Source organism: Pelodiscus sinensis, chromosome 2 (assembly GCF_049634645.1).
Source record: "Pelodiscus sinensis isolate JC-2024 chromosome 2, ASM4963464v1, whole genome shotgun sequence".
NCBI lineage: Eukaryota > Metazoa > Chordata > Testudines > Trionychidae > Pelodiscus > Pelodiscus sinensis.
Window position 1 is genome coordinate 5,006,350 of NC_134712.1, and position 25,354 is coordinate 5,031,703.

The following is a 25,354-nucleotide window of genomic DNA, read 5'->3' on the forward strand; positions in this document are numbered from 1 at the left end:
TTTTGAAAATCAGACCTGTTCCCTTTTAAAAAGTACATTTACTTCTAGCCTATTAGGGTCCTTGGCTGAACTCTCCATTTCACGAGGAGTAACAGTAGTTCGAACTAGGAAGCCTAGTTCGAACTTCCTAGTTCGTGCCCTGTGTAGCCGCACTGCACGGGGTTCGAACCAGCTGGGTTTTAAAAATGGCGGCTCCCCGCTTATGCAAATGAAGCCCGGGAAATTCAAATCCCGGGCTTCATTTGCAAGTGCGGTATGTCTACATTACCCTCCTAGTTCGAACTAGGAGGGTAGTGTAGACATACCCTCACTCTGCTTCGGAATTGCCAACATCCTGTATTTCATTCATTAAACTTCACTTGTGATTTCAGTCCTCAGCCGCCCAACTCCCATTCCTGTCTGACCCTCTTATTAGACTGAGCTCCTAAGGCTTCTTTCGTATAACATACTAGCTCTTATCCACTCACATCACTTTAGTATGAAGGCATCTTCCAGTTGTGCATTAAGCAATGTGACTTACATCTGTTACATGTGGTACATTCTCTCTCTCATCTTCTCACGAAGGGGAGAGTTGTCTGTGCGGTTAGTTGGGTTTTCATTTTAAATGTGTCTGCTCTCACGCGTGTTAGAGAAGGCAGGTTGGTGAAGCAGAAGGCGGGGAAGTTTGTGATGAGCCTTATTTTCCATTGGAATTTATTCCATAGGCTTGAAGTGCTCCCTGAGAAGATTGTGTCTCTTGCACAGAGGAGCTTTGTTCTTCTCTTAGAATGCTCTGTTGTGTGAGGAGCAAAGCTTTCAAGTGCTGTCTTCGTCCCCGACTTCAGGCCTTCTCTGACTGGCTGGGCCCCGTCCATTGATCATAGAATCCTAGGGCTGGAAGAGACCTCAGGAGATCATTGAGTCCAGCCCTCTACCCAAAGCGGGGCCAACCCTAACCCAATTATCCCAGCCAGGGCTTTGTCAAGCCAGGACTTAAACACCTCTAGGGACGGAGATTCCACCCCCTCCCTAGGGAACCCAGCCCAGTGCTTCATCACCTTCCTAGTGAAATAGTTTTCCCTAATATCCAATCTAAACCTCTCCCACTGTAACTTGGGACCATTGCTCCTTGTTCTGCCATCTATTACTACTGAGAACAGCCTCTCTCCATCCTCTTTAGAACTTCACTTCAGGAAGTTGAAGGCTGCAATCAAATCCCCCCTCACTCTTCTCTTCTGTGGACTAAATAAGCCCAAATCCCTCAGCTTCTCCTCGTAGGTCATGTGCTCCAGCCCCCTCATCGTTTTGGTTGCCCTTTGCTGGACCCTCTCCAGTGCGTCCACATCCTTTCTGTAGTGGTGGGCCCAGAACTGGACACAGTAATCTAGATGTGGCCTCACTAATGCCGAATAAAGGGGAATAATAACTTCTCTAGATCTGCTGGCAATGCTCCTCCTAATGCACCTAATATGCCATTAGCCTTCTTGGCTACAAGGGCACACTGTTAACTTACATCCCGCTTCTCATCCGCTGTAATCCCCCTCTGCTTTTCTGCCAAACTGCTACTTAGCCAGTTGGTCCCCAGCCTGTATCAATGCTTGGGATTCTTCCATCCCAAGTACAGGACTCTGCACTTTTCCTTGTTGAACCTCATCAGATTTCTTTTGGCCCAGTCCTTTAATTTGTCTAGGTCATACTGGACCCTATCCCTGCCCTCCAATGTATCTACCTCTCCCCCTAGCTAGATCCATTTGGAAGACAAAGGACCAGGATTTTGACTCACTCTTCTATGAGAAGCCAGTTTAGCAACCACAGGAAGGTATGATGTCCTCATGGCATCCAGTGTTATTGGCTGGAAATGCTACGGTGTTCTGTACTAGTTGGAGTTCCCTGAGGGCTGATAACCCCATGGCTAGGTTTGTAGCACTGCTGTGATCCAGATGGCAGGTGACAAAAATACATGTAAGTGAGGCCAGGTCATCCTTTGACGGGAGGAGGTGAAATTTTGTTAGCCTCAGAGGAGTAGTACAGGAGAATCCCGAAGTTATCAACTGAATTGAGCGTTGTGGGTGTGTGCCTTCAACTGAAGGAGACTGCATGGTGCCTGCAAACTTCCTTGTGCTCACCAGTATTTCTTCTGGCCTTGAGCATGGTCAGCCTCAATACGCTGTCTTCACCATCCATGATCTTGAACCTCTGAGCCATGTTGAGTTTAGGGGGTTATATGTAGTGAAAAGTAAGCTGTGTGCCCCCTGCACATTGCTGGCCCTTGAGTTCATGTTGTCTGATCAGTCTCCCAAGGGTTGCACGTAGATGTGGAGTCGGTCTGGAGAAAGGACTGTGATGCAGGTGCCATTTCCTGTCTCCACTTCTTGTGTGCATCCCTCCGGGAAGGATGAAAACCAGGCCAGCACACTCCAGTGTACCCCTGTTACCTTTAAAATGAAACAGCAGTGGCTGGTGGACAGCAATGTTGACTGCACTACATAGATCCAGGAAGATGAGACTAGATGTTTGCCCTTCATCCATCAATAGCAGAAGAGCATCCGTCAGTACCGCTGAACATTATTCCTGTCTCATGTCCTGGACTGAATCCAGATGGTGCCAGGACAAGGATGCTAGCATCAATTAGCATCCTCTTTGAGCATGCTTAGGAATATGTTTGTTACTGGGCAGTGGTTTGCTACAGTGGATGTATCAGGATGAGTTTTTTACATGCCTGCTATACAGTTGCCTGTTTGAAAAAGAAAGGGAAGTTTCCTTCTCTGAATGAGGATTTGGCTGTTTCAGTCATGGATGGTACCAATTGCTCATGACTTGCTAGCTCAGAAGATCATGTGTTGGATACATAAGTCTTGGGTCAAGACTCCATTTTGCTGTCCAATACCCCTTTAGTAGTGAATGTACTGAACACGGGCAGGTAGCGATGGGTATGGGTATATGATGGGGCCAGATGTGGGCTGGTAGAGACGTTTTTCCAAATGTCTGAGATCTTTTCTGTGAATGAGGATGATACATTTTTGCATCTGTTAATGCGGGATTCTGCTGTGGGCCATAGACACTCAGGATTAATGAAGTGGTGTATTTCTTAGCCTCATGGGGTGGGAAGGTTGCTAGGAAGACTTTCTTGGTGTGTCATTCAGCCTCTGTGTAAGCTTGGAGAAATTCATTTTTTCAGCCTCTCGGTTTCAGTCTTTGTATTCTGCTGTAGAAGCACAAATTTCTGGCCCTGTCTCTTTATGTGGTTCAGGCTGCCGGAAAACCACAGAGATCTGTGTGGGCAATGGGGAAGGAAGGGGTAGTCTGAGGGCTGAGGCAATTGTACAATGATGATGATTTATTAGGTCTATCAGTGGAAATCCTTGTAGTTTAGATTTCTGAGTGATGTCTTGCAACAAATGGGGTTGGAAGGCGAATCCCTCCATTACACTGATATTCAGTCTCAATCTGCTCTCTTGGGGGCTAGACAAAAATCAAGGCCTCCACAGTCTATGTAGTGGTCAGATTTCACCACCTTAACTTACTGTCCTGGGATGGAACAGTCAAACGTCAGATCCAGGATTAGCTGTCAGGAATCCCTTTTTGTGGCTTCCCACGCTTAATCTGCTCTCCTAAGAGACATTAGTGTAAACCTAGTACTTGGGGTTAGGGTTGGATGGGAAGTGAGATTCCTGTCTTGTGAGAATTTTTTAGATTTAAAAAAAATCAGGATAAAAAGGACAAAATTTCAGAAAGTTTCAAAGGTAGGACAATTTAGAAGAGTTTGTTTCAATTTTGACTTTCCCTCTTTAACATTTTTTAGTCTAAATTTACTACTGTTTTCCAACAAAAAGTCATTGTAACGTCAACTTTAGGCTGCTCCCTCCACTTGTTCTTGGGTTACCTGGTTTCCCCTCCTGCTTTTTGTTTTGTTTTGTCTATTTAGACTGAGATCTTAGGGTACGTCTAAATTACATGGCTCCATTGACGGAGCCATGTAGATTTGTTTTTTTGGCAAAGGCAAATGAAGCCGCGATTTAAATGATCGCGGCTTCATTTAAATTTACATGGCTGCCGCGCTGAGCCAACAAACAGCTGATCAGCTGTTTGTCCGCTCAGCGCGCTAGTCTGGACGCTCCCCTGCTGACATCAAAGCCCTTTGTCGGCAGCCCCGGTAAACCTCATCCCACAAGGAATAACAGGGCTGCTGACAAAGGGCTTTGATGTCAGCAGGGGAGTGTCCAGAATAGCGCGCTGAGCGGACAAACAGCCGATCAGCTGTTTGTCGGCTCAGCGCGGCAGCCATGTAAATTTAAATGAAGCCGTGATCTTATTGAGGCACTGATTGTCTCTTACCCTGTGTTTGCAAAGTACCTAGCAAAATTTGCCCTGGCCTCAACTGGAGCATCTAAGCAGTGCTGTAATAAAATTATTATTAATAATGGGCGTTTTAGCTGAATAACATCTGGTAGGGGAACTTATAGTTCAGGTTTTTACAGATTTTTTAAATATGCATGTATGTGAGTTTATATTATTGTAAGCTAGCATGGTATTTATTACTGAAAAATGGAAAATTTATTACTATTTATTACTATAAAAAAGAGTTGTGCTTGGGGAGAGTGTTCATAGTATGAACCAGAATCCCCAAATATGTAGAAAAACACTAGCTATTGATGCTTTGGTTTTGAATAAATAAAGGACATTGCTATTCATTATTAACCAAATATAGGGATTCAGTAGATATTTGCTAAAGATTTTTCATTTGCGTTTCTGGTAATAAATTGATGGAAAAGACATTTATTTTTATTTTGCAATCAAATCTATTAAAAATAGTTCTTCACCACTATTTCAAGATATGTTGATATATTAAGGATCCTCTGTTTACGGATACAGAAGGCCATTTACTGTAGCCAGTGTAGCTGCTAAGAAGTGTTGGCAGCATGTGGCTGCAGTATACTATTGCATCTCTCAGAAGCTGGTCGGTACCTGGCTGATGTGGACCACAGCAGACTCTGGTGGGAGACCACCTGTGTGGTTGACCGGATAGTGCCTTGCCTTCTCCATCAGCACCCCATGAAGGCCTCAGTGGTTTTGTGCGGCTGGAGGTTCCATCATTTGGATGAAAACTGAAGTTCGTGTAAGGTGTTGTGCAGAGGATCACACCAAAAAATATTAGAAAATAGCCAGTACTTACAGTGGGTAACATCTTGGGCATGTTCCAATGGGACTATTCACATGCTTTAACCTACGCTTGTTCTATAGTGCTGCACCAAAGCCAGCATGCTCAGTGTCTGGCAGGAGTGAGGCCCTAAAGCAGGGGTGGGGAACCTCAGGCCCGGGGGGGTGGATGTGACCCCCGGCTTGCCTGGATCCAGCCCGCGAGGCTCAGGGCTCCCCCCCAGCATTGGGGAGCCTATGCCTACAGCAGAACTGGAGCACACAAAATCTACTAGCCTGGACCCCATAGGTTCTGGTGTGTGAGGGGAATGTGAGGTGTGTCTTTCTCCTTCTCAGTTAGGGGCCAGGTCAGTGAGGGGTTGTCTTTTTTTTTTCTTCTTGGTTGTGTGTGCCCCCCGACTGATTTTTCTGTGGCTTAGTGGCCCCCGACCCAAAAAAGGTTTCGCACCCCTGCCCTAAAGAAACCAGAACATTTCTTAAAAGTTTTCAGTGAAAGTTGAGAAATCTCTTTAGTTTTGTCCCACACTCCTCAGCACATAAATACACCCGGAAATCTGGAGGATTTTTAAGTCCATTCCCTCCTTTGTTTTGTTTTCCCATCTTTAAAATGGGAGTAATCCTCAGTTACCTCGGAGAAGTTCTGATTAACATGTGCAAAGTGTGGCAGACCTGGTAAGTGTTGTTTTGTACTCATTCATGATCTGCAGCCCAAAGCCCATGAGCTGTTACTAGAAACCAGAAGTCAAAGGCATGGAGCAGCTGTGAAAGTATTTGTCTCTGAAAGCAGAGAAGGTAGCGTATTCCTCTCCACCCCAACACCACTCAGCAATCTATATCTTTTGTTTCAGATTGTCCAGGGCTCTTGTATGACAGGAAGAACAGAATAACTCTATAGGACCTCGTTTCCAAGATAAGGTAAGGGGGAAAGATCTTGTCTGTGACTGGAGAGGTTGAGGTGAGTTGTGGGGTCATTGGAAATCTTGGACACAGGTTGCACAGTCATGAACAATCTTGCACATTTGGTTAGACGAGATGGGTTGTTTCTGGTTCTTCATCACGTGTGTTTAGAGGCCCAGCACTCTCTTGTTGGTTCAGAGTTTGCAAAATGAGGTTGAGGTCCATCAAGATAGTAGGCTCTGAAACGAAGTCTCTCCAGGCAGATGTTCTGTTCCCTGCAAAGCTCTCGAGACCTCCTGGTAATGTTATTTTAAAGGTGTCTACACTAAGTGGCATTTCAAAGCATGTTGGCGAACTTGATGAAGAAACACCAGTTAACCCAGTCTGTCCAGACTCTCAGCCATACTTCTCTCCCTCCCACTCCTGCATCCTTGCATCCCTGCCACAGCCCAGCCCACCCAGGGGGTAGCTAGTTAGCAGAAGTTGGTCAAATGCTGCACCTCTGCCAGCAGATCCTTGTGGGGGCTCTGCCTGTGGGACACACATCTCATGGATCCTGTCTTAGTCTGCCCCTGAGTGGAGAAGAGCCTTGTTCAGAGTGCATCATAGTCTTGTCCCAGAGGATGTATTCTACAGGATGTGTTTCCACATGCATTTCTGAATGTTTTTATATAGTATGCTGGGCAGTAGATGGCTGATTGCTCCCACTCCAGAGCAGGCTGCATTTCATTGGTAATGAATGTCCATAGGTGAATACTTTGAAATGTGGTTGTCTTGAGGCTGAATAGCTAAAGTCAGCTAAGTGAAAATGGTCAGTATCCCTGAATGTCAAGTGATGGGCTGGGTCACAGAGATCTCCTTAAAATGGTGGGCTGATCAAACCACCCACTGAGCCTACCTACCTGCCCTCTAGGATGCCCTACCACTCTGTCTTGCTGAGCCAGAAGCTCTGGTCTCCCCCAGCAAAGGCGCAGAGTTGGGGTAACAGCCCCCCCAGCAGAATAACATAAACACTGATAATAGCTTAGCTCTGGGAGGACTCAGTTACAGGAACTTGATAGTGCCCAGGAGCACCACCCCAATGGGATTAAACCCCCAAATCCCTCTTATTCTGTATTAAAGTTTTACACAGAGAAAGCTTGTACGTTCATTCCCTTTATCCGTGAAAGAGAGAGAGAGATGCACTGCTGTTGTCTGTCCCCCTCTGCCTCTGGTAACAATTATTTACACTAGGTCTGATGATATACAAAAGTGAGTTTATTAAATATAAAAATAAAAAGTGGGACTTGAGTACATAGTTGCAAGTGATGACAGACAGATAAAAGTAAGTTACTAAGCTAAAATATACAAAATACACCAAGTAGGCCTAATACACGAAGAGAAATTGTTACAAACCATAATTTCTCACCTTAGTCCTTATTTTAGGTAATGTTCTTCAGGCCAGAGCTGATCTGTTCCTAACCTGGGTCTAAGAGCTTCTCCCCTTGTTAGAGTTCTTTTCTTTTCAAGTCCTTTCATGTGTCCTCTTGAGGTGGGGAGCAGTCTTTGAAGCTGGCTGAAGACCATTGGTTGCTTTCTATCCCTTAAATAGAATTTCCACAGGGTGGGATGTTTTTATCCCATCCCCTCACTTCTATGGAAAAATACCAAATTCAGGATGGATTCTAGCATCAGGTGTCATGATCACATGTCTTCATAGGACCAACCACAGTTTAAGTTTACAGGAAAAACAAGACTCTTCACAGATCCTTTTCTTGAGCACCGGACCATTAAGTTCCTTAAGCAACACTAATGGCTTTCACTAGAAGACCTAGATTAATAAACAGGTTTACACTTTATATTTCTAGCTTTGCATACTAGAATGATACAGGCACACATGGAATATACACATTCAAGGAGTTACAAGCTCTTGAATCGTATTTTACTTTCCTCATTTTGCATAAAGCATATTCATATTCAAAAACACATTTCCATAAAAGTATGGGGGCACAGTATCACAGCCAGATCCCTCAGATATAGACGTGGGTGAACTTACCCTGCATGGAAAATTTTGCCGTTGGGCTGAAGTGTGCTGTGAAATAGAAACTTGCGTGTCAAGCACACTAAGAGATGCCACCATTTATGGTCTGTGGCACAGCAGATCTGTCGTTGCCCTTGCCCAGGGAATACCACCCATGCTGTGTGTATCTGAACAGGCTCAGTATGTTCCAATCACTGTCCTGGAAATGGAAGGGTGCCTCTCTGGGGACTTGCCATCTGCTTCAGCAGCATATTTCACAACTGAATAACGCCATTCTGGGCCAAGTGAGCAAAAGCAAAGATCCATTCAGTGTGTATATAACTTTTCCTGTAATCGCTGGATTGTTCTCCCTTGCTTCCAGAATTCCTACGCTTCAAGCTGTAGGGGGGGCAACTACTTATTTACATAGAACAGTCATTCACAAACTTAGGGTTATGATCCAGCACTGGGGTGCAGGATATGGGGCACTGGGTCAACAGCCAGAGCTCTGCTTGTGGGGCGGTGTTCCCCAGCAGCCATGTGACTCTGTCTGGGGGGGGGGAGTAGTTTCCTGGCAGTCTCTGGGGAGCTCTGTGGGGATTGGGGGAACTTTAAAAAGATATACTTATTGGCTGTGTCTAAACTGCATCCCTTTTCCGTAAAAGGGATGCAAATTAGACACAGCGCAATTGCAAATGAAGCGGGGATTTAAACCCCCCCCCCCCCGCTTCATTTGCATAAACATGGCTGCCACTTTTTTCCTGCTCAGAGCTTTGCCAGAAAAAAGCGCCAGTCTAGATGGGGATCTTTCGGAAAATAAAGTCTTTTCCGAAAGATCCCTTATTCCTCTTAAAATAAGGAATAAGGGATCTTTCGTAAAAGGCTTTAGTTTCCGAAAGATCCACGTCTAGACTGGTGCTTTTTTCCCGCAAAGCTCCGAGCCGGAAAAAAGCGGCAGCCATGTTTATGCAAATGAAGCGGGGGGATTTAAATCCCCGCTTCATTTGCAATTGCGCTGTGTCTAATTTGCATCCCTTTTACAGAAAAGGGATGCAGTCTAAACACAGCCATCGGGTCATGGCCATAAACAATTTTTCCTAATTGGGACACAGGAAAAAAAAGTTTGAAACCCACTGACACAGAGGCCTTGTTCATTAAGTTGCTTGGGGTTAACAACTGTGTGTTTCAGTGTTAGATCCCATTACACCAGAATTGACAGGAAGGTTTTGAATGGCTGTTTGGCAACCTGAACTCAGGCTTAACTTTAAGGTTACTAGAAACCAGAAGTCAAAGGCATGGAGCAGCTGTGAAAGCATTTGTCTCTGAAAGCAGAGAAGGTAGCGTATTCCTCTCCACCCCAGCAATCTATGTCTTTTCTTCCAGATTGTTTGCTCACTGTGAGCTGCGAGTTGGTGATCCTTTACCAGTCATACTGCTTTGTGGCTCTTGGTTCGACTCCTGTGTCTTCCCTTGTTCCTTAGCAAGTGTCTGTGGATTTGGGTTATTTTGGGGCTTTTTTAGGACTCTGATTCGGTTTGTAAGTGCGACTCTATTTTCCACAATGTCCCTACAGGGATATGAGGACTGTAGCTAGAGTCCTGCTTTGATAGTGAGCAAGTAGCACCATTATATGAGAACGCTAATGGGCGGGAAGACTTCGGCTCACTGGTCTCTCTAGGTGGGTGGTGCAGGGTAAGGGAAGCTTGCAATGTTGTTACCCCTCCTTTGTGGATAGAGAATTTCACTCTCCAGGGCTGTCCTCCTAAGCGCCAAGCTTTACTACAAAAGAAACGTGAAGATGTCGTGTCCTAAGGCCTCAGTTCTCAGCCTGCTCCTGCAAGAGAGAGACTCAATTTACAAATCACTTTCCCTTTTGTTGTGTAACTAGCCTCTCCTGACACACAGAGTTCCCTGTGTGGGCTCTCCGATGGCCATGGTAATTCTCCAGGTCTGACTTGTTTTGATATAAAATTTCCTTTGCAGGCTGAGGAATGAAAACTCGGTCATGCTGGAACACGGCCTTGAGGAGCTGTAACTGCCCCTTTTGCGCTCGCTGAGGACAAGTGCATCGTGTGTAATGTGGACTTTTAACCGTCACAGGAATTTACCACTGGCACAGTTTATGTAGGAATGTTCTGGAGGCCCCATCACGTGGAGTCTTTAAATCCGTATTCTGTAGCTTGAGCAGACCTTATGGGCTCAGTGCAGGAATCTCTGGTGAAATTCCCTGGCCTGCACTATTCAGGAAGTCGGACTAGGCAACCCTAGTCTGTGAATTGCGCCAACTGGAACTGGGCCGGGGTTGACCTACAGGCGGCTGATGCGATGTTAAATGTGACAACCCGTCTGCATGGGCTGCGGTTGTGTGTAGTATTCTGTGCCCGGAGAGGGCTTGTTTACACATCCTGTTCTGCGCCCGTTTCCATGGCATCTGAACACATTCTGATCCTGGCTGCTCATGCTGTGCCTCTCCACTCTGTGCGTTGCGGTGGAAGCCATGTGCGAGATTCAGCCGTGCGCTCAGTGGGCGAGGGACATGAAACGTACCTACAGCACAGGTACTTGTGAGACGGGTGGGAGGGTAGTTGCTGAAAGTCTTCTTATCCATGGCATCGCGTCTGCCAAGGGCCCTCCAGCAGGCAGCTGCCAGGTCTGAGCATGGCCTTGTAGTTCGAGACTGCATCTTGGCAACCTCTGCCTTCTGCAAACACCCTTCCATGCAAAACTAAAGACTCAAAATACAGGTCAGTGTCTCTTGGGGCAGGAGTCTCAATATATCTCAATCTGAGCTGGTGGTCTCTCTTGGAATCTTGCCCAATTCAGCTAGGTTTAGCTCACCATATTGGTGACCTTACCCAACCTGGGACTGGCATGGAGTTGTCTCTGATAAAGCCAGAGGAGTGTCAGATGCTTTGCAGTGAGTTTTGTAGCACTGCTGCATTGTGTGATTGTAGTGCTGACAAACCTTAGTTACAATCTCCGGTCAGCGGAATCAAACCTGGGACCTCTGGAGCTTAGGACATGAGTTTCTACTCCAGGCTTACTCAATTTTGGAAGCCTCGGGGACCTCAATGATACTCATAGCACATGCTGAGGGCCGCAGCATAAGTGTGGTTACATATGCATGCAGATATATGCAAATAGCTTCTTTCACACTGATGGGCATGAATACAAAAATTAAGGCAAGACTACACAACACGCTGGCCCTATTTAAGTTAGTTCTGTTGATATTACTAAAATGCAGTATTTACCCAATTTCCACCCATATGACACCACTTTTAATGAGCAATGACAGTCCAGGAATTTAATTACTAAAATGCATATCAACAGAAGGCCATTCTATTGACTGCTTTTTTGTTTTGGCTTCACAGCAGTCCAGGAATTTAACTACTGAAACGTATATCAACCCAAACTGCAATGTGAACCCAAACTGAACTGTGGGCTGCAAACAAACGGGCCATGGTCTACATGCAGCCCGTGTGTTGAGTAGCCCTGTTCTACTCTATCAGCTAAAAGCCAGCTGGCCATTAGCTAAGGTTGTAGAGCAGTTCCGTTATTCTCTCTGTAAGTGGTCTCAGTGTCACTAGATGGGATTGTATACCACACCCATGAGTTGTGTGGGTTACATGATGCTTATTCTGCTGATAACGTAAGGACATAAGAATGGCCGTACTGGGTCAGACCAAAGGTCCATCCAGCCCAGTATCCTGTCTGCTGACAGTGGCCAATGCCATGTGCCCCAAATGGAGTGAATCGAACAGGTAATGATCAAGCGATCTCTCTCCTGCCATCCATCTCCACCCTCTGACAAATAGAGGCTAGGGATACCATTCCTTACCCATACTGGCTAATAGCCATTTATGGACCTAGCCTCCATGAATTTACCTAGTTCTCTTTTAAACCCTGTTATAGTCCTAGTCTTCAAAACCTCCTCAGGCAAGGAGTTCCACAGTTTGACTATGCACTGTGTGAAGAAGAACTTCCTTTTATTTGTTTAAAACCTGCTACCCATTAGTTTCATTTGGTGGCCCCTAGTTCTTATATTATGGGAACAAGTAAATAACTTTTCCTTATTCACTTTTTCCACACCACTCATGATTTTATAGACCTCTATCATATCCCCCCTTAGTCTTCTCTTTTCCAAGCTGGAAAGTCCTAGTCTCTTTAATCTCTCCTCATATGGGACCCATTCCAAACCCCTAATCATTTTAGTTGCCCTTCTCTGAACCTTTTCTAGTGCCTGTATATCTTTTTTGAGATGTGGAGACCACATCTGTACACAGTATTCAAGATGTGGGCATACCATGGATTTATATAAGGGCAATAAGACATTCTCCGTCTTACGCTCTGTTTAGACTTCGGGGTGGTTTTCTTCTTAGCTTTGATTCATTACCAATGGATTGTTCTTGTCTAGGCTGTACAATGGCTTCTCTTACCTCTTTCAGACTGCAGCACAATGGCTCAGAGTTGGTGTTTACCACAGCATGCTCAAAATATTACCGTCTCCCAGAGCGTGTTCAAGTAAATGTAGAAATATTAGCAGCAACAGCTGTGCTCTGTAGCCGACCTCGTTGCAATGTGTTTCATGCTGGGGCTTGTCATGGGAGGATTTTTCTTCTAGTAATCTGCCTTTTTATCAGGATCCTCTGATCTGGGTGTGTGTTTATGAATTAAGCCACTAATACTCACTGGTAGTGAGGTAGATATCAGAATCTTGCTTTTATAGATACGGCAGCTAAGGAATGGAAAGTTATTTTTTTCCTCCAATCACAGCAGCTTCTGTGGTAGAACCCAGACTTCCTGATTTATAGCTTTAACCACCAGATCATTCCTCTGTCATCCCAGGAGCTGGTCAGTGTATTCCCACTCTTTGTGGGATTGGTTCCCTAGACTGGATTTCAAAAGCACTATGGGATTTCTGGGTGCAGGTAGTTGCCAGTTTTGCATTCTTTACAATATTGTTTGGGATATTTTCAATTGGCTAAATAGCATGTTGCTGGTTTCCCTCTGCTGTGTCTAGTTCTGGTAGTGTGTTTTTCTGTGTTTTAAACATGCATAATTGCAGTTAAGCAAAATAATCACTATCTCCTCCTTTCCCCAGGAATAATTGTGGGATGATTCCTAACAAAAATGTCTGAAGAGTGAACCGTGGATGTAGTGATGGACTTGAATTTCCAGATTGGTTGGATCTCTTTTCAGTATTCTGATTCTCTCTGGTCTTTAAGGAGATCCTGCCCATGAACTGTCTAAATTGTATCTCTTTTACAAATATTTTCTTTCTTCCCTCTTTGAAATAACCATCTGGAAGCTGGAAAATGCCACTTCGTTCCTCACCAGCTTGGATGTCTCGCTTTCTCATTTGGCTACCGTTATTTTAGTCTTCCCGCTGTTTCTGGCAGAGCTCGAAATTAATGTGGCTTAAAAACTTCCTTGTTTGAGTATAAGCTTTGATGCCTCAGCTCTGGAAAGTAGCGTAACTGCTGCTGAAGAAGCAGAAAGAGGGTACATGAGAACATAGATGTACCTGCCTAAGTGAATGAGATGATCTCTTCAGCATTGGAGGTAAAATGAAAGCCCCTAACTACTCTGAATGCGCCAGAATGCATCTCTGCTGCTGCTGGAAGTATCTGGTACTTTCACTATGTTCTCTTCTGAGTTAGGACATGGCAGGTAGCAGTTATTGAAGGGTAGGAGGCTTGAGTGACTTACCTCCAGCATGGGCAGGTGAATTCAGTGCTGATGCAAGGAGTCACTTTGCCAGCCGTGACTACCCCTCTACCTGCAGGGCACGTATGACATGGGCGGGGCTGGTTTAAACACAGTTCTCCACCAATGTTCCGTCCAATCTTCTCCATCCATGTGCAGATGTTTTCAATGCGCGGAATCATATTTTATATGCACCAAGGCGTGTGAATGCGCACCACCAGTAGACAAAAAAACCCTAAATGTGCAGCTCTGCTAATCAGTTGGGCAGCATCTGAATCTCTCCTGAGAGACGGCACAAGTGCACAGCTTACAGAGAGTGAGGCAGCTCAACAGAGAACATGAGGAGCGTGTAGGGAGGCAACATAACCTAGTATCAGAGGGGTAGCCGTGTTCGTTCGAATCTGCATAAACAATGGGAAGTCTTGTGGCACCTTATTGACTGTGGCTAAGTCTAGACTGGCATGATTTTCCGCAAATGCTTTTAACGGAAAAGTTTTTCCGTTAAAAGCATTTGCGGAAAAGAGCGTCTAGATTGGCACGGACGCTTTTCCGCAAAAGCACTTTTTGCGGAAAAGCGTCTGTGCCAATCTAGACGCGGTTTTGCGCAAGAAAGCCCCGATTGCCATTTTCGCCATCGGGGCTTTTTTGCAGAAAACAATACTGCGTTGTCTACACTGGCCCTTACATGAGATCGTCATTGTTCTTGCGGAAATTCAAGCAGCCAGTGTAGACAGCTGGCAAGTTTATCCACAAAAGCAACCGCTTTTGCAGAAAAACTTGCCAGTCTAGACGCAGCCTGACAGATTTATTGTAGCATAAGCTTTCGTGGGCAAAGACCCACCTGGTCAGATGCAATGTAACCTAGAGCACTGCACTGGGACTTCGGAGACCTTGGCTCTGTTCCCAGGTCTGCCACTGACCAAGAGATAACAAATCACCTCCTTTATGAAGCGCTTTGAGGGCTACTACTGAGAAGAGCTGCATCAATGGGTTTTAAGCTTTTTTTTTTTCATCTGTGGATCCCTAAAAATAATTCAAATGAAGGTGCAGCCCCTAGGGGTCCATAGACCAGAGGCTGGAAACCTTTGTGCTGTATTTTAATTACTGTTTCTCTATCTTTGGGTACCTGACTGTGACTTGATTATTGTGACTGTACAGCCAAAGCCCTGATCTCTTATGCTCATCAGGGCTGGGCAAGAGCCAGTCAGTGGGCCAGATCCGACCCGCCTCGCTCTTTTATTCAGCCCATGTGGCAGTTCCCGACCCCACCCCCTAACTGCCTGGGAGCCGGGGAGGCGTGAGCCCTTTCAACTGCTTCTATTTAAATGGCTTGCGCCTTCCCGGTGGCTGCTAAGGCGTGAGCCCTTTAAATAGAAGCAGTTACAAGGACTCGCAGCTCCTGCCCTGCCATGTTACCTGAGAGCCACAGGGAGGCTTTTGCTTGTTTCTATTTAAAGGCCCCTCCCCTTCCACCTGAGGCCCTGCCCCTTCCACGGCAGCCTGCTACCACTTTGAACATTTTTCAAGTGGCCCCCCTTTAAAAATGGTTGCCCACCTCTGCTGTAGAGAGTCCATGGAACATCTTGCCTGAGTAAGATTCATCTCAGTGTTCTGGCAGAACTACTAGTCGTACGATAACATTCTGCCCACATAAATTCCTTCTGTAGGTAAGACTGAGCCCCATGTTCGCTTCTCCTTGTCCTGAGCTGTCACTCTGCACCAGGAGGTGGCTACATTTCAGAGGCTAGTTAAGTGCTTCCTCTAAACATAGGGCCCTGATTCTGCAGCCTTCATTTGCACAGATGTTTATAAGGCAGGTTTGGGCCCTTATTTTCTAACGTACGCAGGGCTAAATGAGACTATGAGATGATAGTAGCAATGAATTCTTTCATGGGTTCCCTTCATCTTCCCCTTATTCATGCTGCCAGGCTTAATACATAACTTTTCTTCGAGTCCAAAGCCAAAAGGGACCACTATGGTCATCTGTTCTGACCTGCTGTGTAAAACAGGACAGAGCCCCTGCCTCAAAATCATCCCTAGAGCAGATCTTTTAGGGAAAAAAAAATCTAATCTTGATTTTAGAATTGCCCAGGATGGAGGGTACACCATAGCCTTCAGTAAAGCGTCCCAATGGTTAACTGTTTTGTAACATTTTTAAGTTAGGAAGTTGCTATCTATAATATTCAGAAATTTCAAGGATGTTTAGCACTGGCATCATGAGGCCCCCAGCATATGTCACAGAATTGAAGTCTCCAATGATCATACAACTTTTTCCCGACATATTATAAATAGATGGGGAAAGAGTTGGTTATCCTGTTCACTGGTGTTAATCAGAGGCACTGAGAAGGAAAAGTGCAGTCTACTCTACAGCTATAGCTCAGAGCCCGTTGGCTTTTAGCTCATGAAGTAGAGGCTCATGGCTTTATCCCCCAAGATCCCAGGTTCAAGCCCACGTACTGATGCCCCGGGTCTGTTGGGAGGCTCTCTGGATTACACTGGCATAAGAACATAAGAACGAGGAGTAACGGTAGTTCGAACTAGGAAGCCTAGTTCGAACTACCTAGTTCGTGCCCCGTGTAGCCGCGCTGCACGGGGTTCGAACCAGCGGGGTTTTAAAAATGGCGGCGCCCCGCTTCTGCAAATGAAGCCCGGGAAATTCAAATCCCGGGCTTCATTTGCAAGTGCGGTATGCCTACATTACCCCGCTAGTTCGAACTAGCGGGGTAGTGTAGACATACCCTATTATAGTCCTAGCCTTCACAGCCTCCTCTGGAAAGGAGTTCCACAGGTTGACTACACGCTGTGTGAAGAAGAACTTTCTTTTATTCGTTTTAAACCTGCTACCCATTAATTTCATTTGGTGAGTGTCATGATGTGTCAGTCTCTAGCAAACACCAATTGGTATCCCATCTTCTGCTTTGTCTACTATGACATTGATCTAGAAGCATTTACGATGATTTTCTTTTATGTTACTAGTGACTTGGAAACGAGTAATGGCATATTTGACATAGAGTGCCATTTCCCCCACCCCTTTTGCCCACTCAGTCCTTCCTAAATTGGTTATAGCCATTGATTATAACATTCTGTTCATGCGAATCATCCGTCGACATTTCAGTAATACCAACTAAATTGAATCTAATGATTCATTCCAATTCCTCTTGTTTATTACTCAGGCTCCTAACATGGATGCATAGGCAATTAAAGAATTACTTCCCTTCATGAGTTCTTGTTTGTCTATATAATTTTGTTCTCGAAGTCTTGATTTTTGAGTGTAAATAAGAATAAGTAGCTGGAATCATCTTACCTTAAGCCACGCTTGGTGGCGTCCACACAGCAGGATGCTGATGGGAGCAAACGCTCCTGTTGGCTTCCCTTACTCCTTTGCAATTGTGAGGAGTACAGGCACTGGCTAAAGCTGCCCTCAGCATTTGATTTATGGGTCTAAATCGAACCTGCTACATCGAATGCCAGAACATCAGTCTCCAGTGCGGCGAGTGTAGATGTGCCCTTAGAAATGCTTCTTGTGTGTTTGTATTATAATTTAGTGGCCAGCTAGATTGAACACGAATGGGGAGGTGGGTTTTGTCCATTGTGATTCAATGCTCTGTTGTTGTTGCAGGACAAACCCAAAGTCCTTTGGGCCTCTCCAGTTTTTTATAGTGATTAGTTTTTATTCCGATATCTGGATTTTGCTGGGTTATGTTTTGCCTGTTAATTATAAACTGGTTGTTGTTTTACAAAAGTGTTTTTGAGTTATTTTTTATTTTGTGTTTCGGTTTTTGGATGGCTACCTTTGCACTTTAAGGTCGTTAATTTGCCGGTTTTAGCCATTGAGATAAAGAAGTTATCGTTTCTTGGTGGTTTTTCTTTGCTTTTTCTGTGTAAACAAGCTTGCTTACGCTTCTTTGTGCTGGTACTTTTATAATTTTGCATTTTATATATAAATATTTTAGACATAGAATAGGTCAAGGTTTTTAAGAATAAAACCTCTTATATTACAGGATAGAGCTAAACAATTTAAATCTTACTAAGAACAGAATGAAAACGTTTCATTTTACGAATACTAAGAATCCCCCACATTTTTCTTAGTAATTTAAAATACATTATACTAGCAAAATGAACACAAGTATTACCACTTACATCAATTCAATTAATTAGGCCTTTTGGCCTATATTGTTCCTCTTTTGACCCATTAATAATCACATCAGATGGATCATATTTTGTATAATTGTTTTAAAGCAATGCATTGTGAAGCAATTTGGGCTTCTGGTGTTAATTTAAGGTATTAGTTTAGCAATACGTATAGCACATTATAACAAACATTATTTTAATTAGTATGAACATTTTTAGAGTATATATTATAATATTGAAGATCAATGATTATAAGGGGGACAACCTTTAAAATATTTGTTTGTTTGCTCTTTTTGTGTTAGAAGTATTTAGCCTTTTAAACTTTTAATTTACTTTTATTTAAATTATATTTTGGGGACTCTTTTTTTTTAGGCTAGTTATTTACTTTTGACTGCTAAGCCAACTTAATAATCTGTAATAGTTTATATTGAAATAGTGTTAGGGCAGCTATACACTTACTGGGATTTTACTGTATATTAATACATTGACTATAATTTATTTTTTTATTTTTATCTTTAAATGCTGGTTTACATTGGTTTGAAATATATGCTTTAATTAAATTAATAACAGCTGGTTTAAATTTTCTATTTTATACTTTTGGATTATTTTATTAAAATACCACATAATTTTTACTTAATTTTTTTTGTTATACCTTTTATGCCCCCTTAGTGTTTTTATTTGTCGCTTTGTTTTTGAATGTGTTTGGTTTTTGCTAAGTATTTGATTATACAAGGGAGTGTTTTAGCCTAAAATGAAAATTTTTGGGGCGCTTTCCACTTCTGGATGTTAGTTATCAAACACAAAATGGTTTACAGGTAGAAAAAGAAGTAAAATTTAAATTAAAATATTTCCTAATTTTCAGTTTTGAAGTTTTTTATTAATGTTTTTAAATGTTCTTTCACATGTTGGATTTGTAATTGATTATAATTGTTTGTAATTTATATATGGATTTTTAAAATATGCCTTTTATTAGCTTTTCTGTACCTTTTTGCTAATTATATATTTAATACTGCATTTTTTACACAAACATTACTATTAGACTATATGCCTTAAAACTTGGTAGATAGTGTTAAGTTTAGAAAGCTGTGCTGATCCATAGTTCAGAGACATTTGTGTAACTTTTTTTTTCAGGTTAAAGGCAGCTGATTGAACAATATTTTTGTTTTTTAACTTGTTACTGCTGCAGATGCAGACAAAATTAAAGGTAGCTTTTTACGCCATTTTTATTAGTGTGGTTTACTACTTTTTGCAGTGTTTTTCAATAAAGCAGTTTATTTATTTATTTTTTATCAGACCTGAGAATTGGGGTTGCTATGGGCTATGAAACTTTTGCTTAACTCTAGGCCCGATTACAGGTTGGCGGGCAAATGGGGCAATTCAAAGGGGCCTGGAGCTCTGGCTATGGCTGCTGCTTGACAAAGCAGTTACACCCTCTTGTCTCCTCCTTCTCCACCCCTGTTGGTAAGTCTGGCAACAAGACAAACAATGCAAAACATAATGTTTGTTGCTACCATAGATTCGTGAAATTTATGATAAAGGATATTTTGTGGTAATTGGAACAGATTGTAATGGTATCTCGAGGTCTTAAAAACATCTGACTCTGTGAAAACGTGTCTCTTCCCAAGCCTTCCCCTGCTGTGCCATGGTTTACTATTCCAATGTAGATTTGCTTTGCTGCGGTGTTTGTGCCTGGTAAGTACAGAAACCATTCCCTCACGTCTCCACCCACCCTGCTTTCTCAGGTCTGGATACTTGGGATTCATAAGCGACGAGGAGTCCTGTGGCACCTTATAGACTAACTGAAGTGTAGGAGCATAAGCTTTCGTGGGCAAAGACCCACTTCGTCAGATGCATGGTCTTTGCCCACGAAAGCTTATGCTCCTACACTTCAGTTAGTCTATAAGGTGCCACAGGACTCCTCGTCGCTTTTGCAGATTCAGACTAACACGGCTACCCCTCTGATACTTGGGATTCATAGAATCCTAGAATTGGAGTGGACCTGGAGAGGTCATCGAGTCCAGTCCCCTGCCCTCACAGCAGGACCAGGCACTGCCTAGATCATAGAATCATAGAATCATAGAATAATAGGACTGGAAGGGACCTCGAGAGGTCATCGAGTCCAGCCCCCCGCCCTCAAGGCAGGATCAAGCTCCGTCTACACCATCCCTGACAGATGTCTATCTAACCTGTTCTTAAATATCTCCAGAGAGGGAGATTCCACCACCTCCCTTGGCAATTTATTCCAATATTTGACCACCCTGACAGTTAGGAATTTTTTCCTAATGTCCAATCTAAACCTCCCCTGCTGCACTTTAAGCCCATTACTCCTTGTCCTGTCCTCAGAAACCAAGAGGAACAAATTTTCGCCTTCCTCCCTGTGACACCCTTTTAGATATTTGAAAACCGCTATCATGTCCCCCCTTAATCTTCTTTTTTCCAAACTAAACAAGCCCAGTTCATGAAGCCTGGCGTCATAGGTCATGTTCTCTAAACCTTTAATCATTCTTGTCGCTCTTCTCTGTACCCTTTCCAATTTCTCCACATCTTTCTTGAAATGTGGCGCCCAGAACTGGACACAGTACTCCAGCTGAGGCCTAACTAGTGCAGAGTAGAGATATCATCCCTGATAGATATCTATCCAACCTGCTCTTAATTATCTCCAGTGATGCAGATTCCACAACCTCCCTAGGTAATTTATTCTAACGTCTAAACACCCTGACAGATAGGAAGTTTTTCCTAATGTCCAATCTAAACCTCGTTTGCTGCAGTTTAAGCCCATTGATTCTTGTCCCATTGAGGGGCAGGAATTAGTTCTGTGCAGGCTGCTTTTTAATTTTTGGGCTGCTGAAATTGGACTAAATATTCTGGGTTTACAAGTAATTAAAATGATCAGTTTTTTCCCATGACCTGGTGTGGGACCCTCTCTTCTAGGGCCAGTTGATGTAACTCTGATTTTCCCCCAGGAATAATGATGTAAAATTCTCTCATCTGTGGTACGCAGGAGGAGGTCAGACTAGATCTTAATGCTGCCTTGAAATCTATTAATCTTCTTGTGAGTTGCACATGACCCTGTCATGTGGCAGGCAAGATGGTTTTCGCAGTGCTGTCTGGAGCAGACAGCCCTCAGCAGAGATGAGCATATTTTGATCTATCTGCATGCCTGGGCTTATTTTTTGCTCCTGTATAATCTTTGGTTATCATCTCTTTTGGCGGCTTCCCTTAGACAAGGGCAGCTCTTGGAACAAGCTTCCGAGGGCAGCCAGCATTACATCAAACCCTGGTGAGCTGGTGTTAGCTGGTACATGAAACCCTTGTGAGGATTTCTGTGAGAGAGACAGCAGATCCCTGAGCCTCTTTCATTAATACAGCGTGGAAAGGAGAGGCTTTGGGTTGCTTTTACTTTTAAAGATGTGAAAGTCTGAACTGATTAGTAATTGAATGGGTAGTAGCCCTTGAATCTGATTGCCTGCAAAGCTGGGAACCTTACAGGACCAAAATGAGTATATCCCTTCTCCCTTTGAGCTTACAGTCCTAAAGGAGAGAAATTGGGGTGATGCAGTGTTCTAGTCAGGGTGTGGATTGCACAGGTGCATATCTTAGTGCGTTTCTAGCATAGAAGGTAATGGTGGTTGCAGACCACAGCGGAAGAGGCAATGGACCATAAAACATATCTGAGGCTCCTGCACAAATGCTGAACAGAAACCACAGGAGATTTCTCATGAGCATCCAGCAAGGCAGAAAAGTTGTGGTGTAATATGAGAGATTCTAAGCATGTCACAAGGAAAGTAAATCCAACCTTTTCTTTGGTAATTGGTGATTTAAAAAAAAAATCAAAATTTTAATGGAATTTTAGAAGTTTTGATAGTATTTTCTAATGTCCCCTTCTGCCGTTCAACTGACTCTGTTCTATAGTGAGAAAATAGCTTTAAAAATCAGGTGACTTAAATATAATGAAAAGGCTGTGTTTTTAAATGGTAGCAGTGAGTGAAAGATACAAACACCATTTGCATCTAGAGGTAAATCAGTGAGTTATGGTTATTTCTCAGGCTACGTCTAGACTGCAGTCTTCTTTTGGAAGAAACTTTTTCAGAAGAGATCTTCTGGAAAAACTTCTTTCGAAAGATAGAGTCCATACAGCAATAGCGCAACGAAAAAGCAATCTGCTTTTTCAAAAGATAGCGTTCACATTTATTGGACGCTATCTTGCATTTAAGTTATGATTACTGTAGACAGAGTGGCCACCAGGGCACCTGTGCTTTTTCCTGGAGGCCTTTTCTTTCGGAAAAACACTCTATTCCACGTCCACATATGCCTTTTTCTGAAAAAGCTTTTTTTCAGAAAAAGGCTTCTTCCTTGTAGAATGAGGTTGATCGCTGACAGAAAAAACTTTCTGTCGCAAGAATGCAATAGCAGTGTGGATGTAAGTATAGTTTTTCCAGAAAACCAGCAATTTTTCTGAAAAAAATTCTGCAGTGTAGACATACCCTTAGAGAGCTGTTGCAAATTAGTCTTCGTGATAGCTGGTATTTGTACTTGGTCATAACTGCCCAAAATCCTGCTTTGGAATTAAAACTATCTAGGATGAAGGCAAGTTCTTTAGGAAGCTCGGGCAAAATATACAAACTGTTTGAATTAGGAACAAATTTTCTTTGCCCACTTGTCAAATGTGTACAAACTGTTCGATAGTCCTCTTCTGACCCTCACCCCAAATGGGTTGCGCTTTATAATGATTTTTTTCTGTTGTGGTTGCAAACAGATGTCCGGGGCTTTGTACAAACACAGAATAAAAGACAGTTCTGGCACTTCAGACATCACATGTGACCCGTTCTCAGAGAGGAGGAGTTGCTTGGTAAGTTGTAACCTGAGGCAGGATGAAGGTGGAAACATAAACATGAAAATAATTTCAGAAGCCTCTTAGGCTTTTAGTTAAGTTTTGCAAATGGCATTAAATAATCGTTTTCTTTCCACCATGTAAAGTGAACCCTGTTGTTCTTCTCTAGGGCAGTATTTTTACAATAAGATCAACATCGTGCATCAGTTAAAGTTAAGTTAAAGAAAGCGAACAAAAAAAATCTCTTGCCAAACAAGAACCTGCAGCTGCAAGCTTTGTTTATGGGGAGGACTGAATTTAAAAATCTTCTGAGATGTGCCAAATAGCTATACAACCCCCTGAGTGCTAGCTAAGGATGGGGGATGGGGGAATTGTTTTTATTCTCTTTCTGCCTCGTAAACTAAAACCGAGAGTGTGCGAATGCGCATGTGGCTATAAAAACAGTAATGAAGCATGGAGGCTGAACATTTGCATATCACACAAAATAGTCAGGAAAAACTGTATTTGAGGTTCCAGTAGTCAGGTTTACCATGCTTGTATGTGAACATTAATAATAATGTGAATTACGGGGTTAGACTATGAAATTCCTAGGCGCTCCTGCGAGGTGTTGACTGTCCCTAGCTCCCACTGAAATTAGTCCTGCGTGGCAATGTGCAACACATGGAATCGGGGCATTTACCACTGGGTGCTTTGGTTTTCGGGAGTCCTGCTTGAGATAAACAGACCTGATTTTCCAGAGCTCCCTTTGACTTCAGGAGGAGCGCGATACCTCTGCAGATCAGATGCTAGCTACCTCAAGTTGGGCACCCAGAGTATAGTAGTCCTAATTGTTGAACTTGATAGGAGCTGCATGCAGTATAACCTGGCCTGGAAACCCTTTCATTTCCTGGATTGGTGCTCGAGTTTGCTTCTTTATTAATGTGCTTGTTGCATTTACTGTATATTCAACCATTGAAGGCTCCCAGCCTGAAGTCTGCCATTGACTTAACTGCAACTCCACCCAGTCACACGTGGCACAGCTTGCAGGAGTGGGGCCACCCGTATTGTAACTGACCGCTGCAGCTTCTGTTAAGGAAGGACACATTTTTGAGTCTCAGCCACATGGCAGGCCTGGTATTTCTCAAATACCTGCTGGTAAAGACCATCGAAAGGTGACAGATCTATATCTCTTCTCCCCAGTAAAGGTGTTGTGTGCAAAGAAAGGAGCTCTGTGTCAGGACATTCCCCAGTTTACCCTGAGAACTTCCAAGGACTCAGCCGATAGTGATCGACTTTCTGTCCTACTCCAGTGCGGTTGCTGTAGGAGCCCTCTCCTCTGCAGTGTGTGTTGCCTGGCCCAGCCTTTCTATATCGCTCTGCCTCTCTGGCTCTGCATCTTTTTTCAAATATCCTCTGAGTGTCTCTCTCTTCTCCTTTGCCCTCGCCTCCATAAATAATAGCAGAGGGAAGAGGGAAATTAACTCTGAGAAGCTTTTTGAGTATGTCAGATGCTCTATAAACCAGTTATACTGGATTGCATTGCTCTCCATTTCAGTGCAGCTTTTGACTGCTCACTGGCTCTTGGCCCATTAGTGCCATTTGGTATTTCACTTTCCTTCAGCCAGTGCTTTTTCGTTTCCTCCTACTTAATGAAATCTCCATCTTTACCCACTTCTCTTCTCCCTGAGCCTTCCTTCATCTCCAGAGTAGATTTTGTCTCCTCTTCTTGCCACCTGCTAGTCGGCACATCAAATAATTCACAGGTTAGTTCTGTTGTCCTGATGGTTGGCAAAGGCCACTGCTCATTGAAAACATTGGCTGTAGGACCACTGTGATGTGTGTTACAGGAGCTCTTAGGTTTGTCTACGCAGGCTGTGAGCCCACTTTCATAGTGGTGTCTCTGTAGGCCCGGATGGAACTCAGTGTCTGAAGCTTAGAGGATAGGGATTGAATGTAAAACATGAGCTCCACAACTTCAAGGTGATGTCTACACAGTTATTTTTAGTGCAGTAGCAGGAGACTGAATTTGTTGACCTGGGCCGGGAGGCTTGATGTGGGCACCCCACTTCGAGGCCCAATAGAGATCACAGCCCTGCTGTACAAAACCATAGTAAGAGTTAATTCTTGCCCCCAGAAAGCTTACAATCTAAATTGAAAGGAAAAAGAGTGGGGAAAAAGGAGGAAGGGTTATCATCCCCGATACACAGAGGGGAAATTGAGATAAGGAGAGATTTTTCCCGAAGTCGTTCAGGAAATGTAAACTGAGAATCTGGGAATTGAATCCAGATTTCCTGAGCCTCAGTCCATGCCCATCAACACAACACCATATTTCTGTCACAGTCCTCTAAGATCTGGCAGCTTTCTGAACTGCAGTCCCTTTATTTTGTTTTCTCTTCTGCCCTGTGTATTTTGCATGGGTGTGTCTACACTGCACTCTTAGCTTGAAATAAGCAATGCAACAGTGCTAAATCTTGAAATAAACCACTATTCCAAAATGTCCCTTCATCCTTGTGGAATGAGATTTACAGGGACATCAGAATAGAGCGCCTGTTATTTCGAAAGATACTTCAAAATAACCAGCATGCTGTCAAGATGCAGAATAGCTATTTTGGGATACCAAAAGTATCCCAAAATAGCGCTGCAGTGTAGACATACCTCATGAGTCTTACTGGTAG

General features: G+C 43.6%; 1 protein-coding gene across 11 annotated transcripts in view; it reads left to right on the top strand.

Annotated features, from left to right (window-relative positions):
• The window catches only part of TSNARE1 (t-SNARE domain containing 1), a 731,183-nt gene that overhangs the window by 126,917 nt on the left and 578,912 nt on the right, over positions 1-25,354 (top strand). For 10 of the 11 annotated variants that reach the window (XM_075920025.1, XM_075920027.1, XM_075920034.1 and 7 more), the window contains one exon: positions 5,985-6,051. The gene's annotated coding sequence lies outside the window, so the exon portion shown is untranslated. Of the gene's footprint in view, positions 1-5,984; positions 6,052-22,625; positions 22,719-25,354 lie in introns of all 11 variants that reach the window. The other variant, XM_075920028.1, reaches the window with a different exon arrangement.